Below are 3,440 nucleotides of genomic sequence, written 5' to 3'. Positions count from 1 at the left end.
ATACCTTTAACTTCTCATTTCTTCTGCATGTTTATAATTATCCGTTCTAGCCTGTGGAATCTGTCCGTCGCATGTGTAATATAATTTGAGAAAGGAAACATGGAATATAAGATGAATTTCTTTATATTATGATGTAAGCTTCAGTTTGTACATCCGTGTATTATATATATTGATTATTTGAAAGAGACTCAAAAATCAATGATCTAGTTTGAATGAAGGTCACAAGGTAGATATATTTTTTGCACACAGCATTACTCAGTCCCCTATCTTAAAGCTTTTTGATATATGATGTTGATTATAATACTTTTTCTCAGCTGTTTTGACAGCTTCTAAGCATTCTCAAATTCTGTTTTCCACTTACTTCATTCATTTCGTTTGTTCTATTGCTAACTTTGACACATTTGTGCTTGGGGGTTCCACATCTATACAAAGTTCAGTTGATCGGCCGATCATTACTTCAGATGATGTCATTTTTATCAATGTGTGAAAGACATTATTATATGCTCATTATGTTAGAGAAATCCACTCTATCTAGTTATTCTGCTGATAGTTGCAATATGTGTGAAGATAATGTTCAATCACCTGGTTCAATCATTCTATTTGGCCGTCGGTTTGCAAATGGAAGGCTGTTGATAATTTTCATCAGATATGAAGTAAGTAATATAATGTTGATCAGAACTTGCTATTTATTAATGAATTTTGATTATTAATAATGTTTGCAGGTAGATCAAAGTTCTTCACAAGCTTTCATACAATAATGTTCATGAGTTTTTCCACATCTAATTTTGAAAATGTGGGCACAATTATGGCCCATTTAGTGAACAAATCAATAAATATGATAATAATATTGTAAGTTTGACTTCTTTTTTTATTATCTGATAGACCTTCAATAAAGTTTATACTGATTGTATGTCATTTCTTATCTGGCACTGAATGTGGTTGTAGCAACTCATACAGCTTATGCTGTAGTATTTTGACACATTGACAAACATCACAGATCTTCATATACTCTGCAATCTCATCACTCATACCATACCACAAGTACTTGCATTTAATTGCTTCAATAGTTTTGTCACATTCAAAATAGCCACTTTGAGAATCATCATAATTCATTTTTATTATTTCATATCTTACAGTCTTATTTTGTGATATGTAGATTTTATCATCTTTTCTGAGCAGATCATCTTTATCTATTGCTCAGATTAAATAATTATCTATATTAATATCATTCATCTTTAATTATCTGCAAAATTCAGACATGTCAGTGTCTCTATTCTGAATCTGCAGTAAATGTTCAATAATAGATTCAGCTATCTCTTTATAATAGATTGTTTCAGACTTAAATATCTTAACAGTTAGAATCTGTGGCATCAGAATCTCTAGATCTAACTTTGTAATATCAGCAATTTCATTCTCATCTGCAGATGCATTTTTTATTCTGCAGGATTTGTTGTCATCAATGGGTCATCAATGATTACAGATCTTTTTATTCAACAATTTTCTTTAATTTGCCGATCTTTTTACATCATCTTGATACATTGATCTAACTTTGTGTTTTCTTTTATCTTTAATGATTTAAAGATTCTCTTACACAGCTTCTCTTGCAGAATAGAGAGCTTTATCAAAAAAGCTATGTGTTTTATATAATTTGAGCAATGACTTGGTGCATTTGCAGAATTATTTTTCTCAGAACAGTGTTTAATTTCAAAATTAAATGCTGAAAGCATTTCCATTCAACAAATCTAACATTCATTTAATTGCTTCATGATCATAAAATGCTGAAGGTTGGCATGATCAAATAAAACAATTATTAAATGTCTGCTATTATATAAGTAGTGACACCATTGTCTAAAAGCTTCTACAATCAGCAATATTTCTAAATTATATATTTGATAACATCTTTCTGCTTCTGTGAGTTTTCTGAATCAAAAAGCGATCGGGTGTCAGTGATCATCATTTATTAATTATGATATTACTGCAATGATTGCGATGTCAGATCTGTTCATTTCTATACAGAGTTTTCACTGTGAATCAAAATGAATTAATAGCAATGCTTTTGTAAGGCATTTTTTTAACTGCAGTATTGCATGCTTGCAGTTCTCATTCAATTGAACAGATGTGTTATTCTTCCTCTTTTTTATTTCATATTCTTTTAACAACTCAGTCAGAGGTGCTGTTATTATTGAGAATTTGTATATGAATCATTGATAAAAGTTGATAAATTCTAGAAATATTTGCAGCTCATTTATTGTTCACAGTTCAAATCAATCTAAAATCATATCAATATAGCATTTTTCAACAGTGATGCTTTGCATGATAATCACAAAACTCAAAAATTCAATTTCTGTTGCATGAAATATACATTTACTAAGTTTTGCATATAGTCTCCATCGCCTTAAACATTCCAGCACATTCTTAACATGAGCGATGTGTTTATCAAGTGTATTCAAATAGATTATGATATCATTCAAATAAGCCACACAATATACATTTAAAATATCACTGAAAGTCTTGTTGATATAAGATTGGAAAGTCACAGAGGCATTGATTAGCTCAAAAGTAAAATCTGATATTTAAAGTGTCTATATCATGTTCAAAATGCCATTTTTCATTCATCCTCCACTCATATGCGAATTCTATGATATGCGTCTCTAAGATTCAATTGCATGTATATTTTGACACCTGCTAATCTATTGAGTATTTCACTTATCAAAGGCAGCAGATACTGATTCTTGACTGTTATTTCATTCAATTCTCAATAATCTACATAAAGACACAGAGTTCTGTCTTTCTTTAGTGTGAATAATACTGAAATATCAGCTGGGCTCTTGAATGAGTGTATTCAATTCTTCTTTAATATCTTTTCAATATATTCTTGGAGGACAGAGAGTTCTTGAAATGACAGATTATATATCAATTAATACAGTGATTTCTTATCAGATTTGAGATCTATGATATGATTGTGGAGTGCGTGCTCCATGTCAGATATATCTTCTCAGAATATATCAAGATAATTCTTATAATCATTCAGAATATTTGACTCAGTCGCTGTGTGCACAGCTCACAATGGAAAGGCAGCAAATATAATATTATCATCATCAATTAAGATTGCGAATTCTCTAACAGTATCTAGATGCATGTGATTAATATTTGATGCTTTTCTATAGATTCAGCATCTTCACACTCAGTAAATGTCAGAGTTCACAGCTTGTAATCATGATATATTTAAAATTTATATCATATTCATTGATGTCAGCTTTTTTGAAATGGTGGAATCCTTTCTGAAGAACATGTTCATCATCAATAATCTTCATTGCAGCTTTTCATTATTCATATAATTTAACTCTATAATTATCAATTGCTTTCACTACTTTCAGTTTACCTTTTGACTTTGAGAAATATTTTGATGTTCAAGCATGGAACACAAAGTTCACATTTGT

This window comes from Histoplasma capsulatum, genomic scaffold (assembly GCF_000149585.1).
Source record: "Histoplasma capsulatum NAm1 scaffold_8 genomic scaffold, whole genome shotgun sequence".
Taxonomy (NCBI): domain Eukaryota; kingdom Fungi; phylum Ascomycota; class Eurotiomycetes; order Onygenales; family Ajellomycetaceae; genus Histoplasma; species Histoplasma mississippiense.
The sequence above is the reverse complement of the archived record's forward strand: the minus strand, read 5'-3'. Positions refer to the sequence as shown.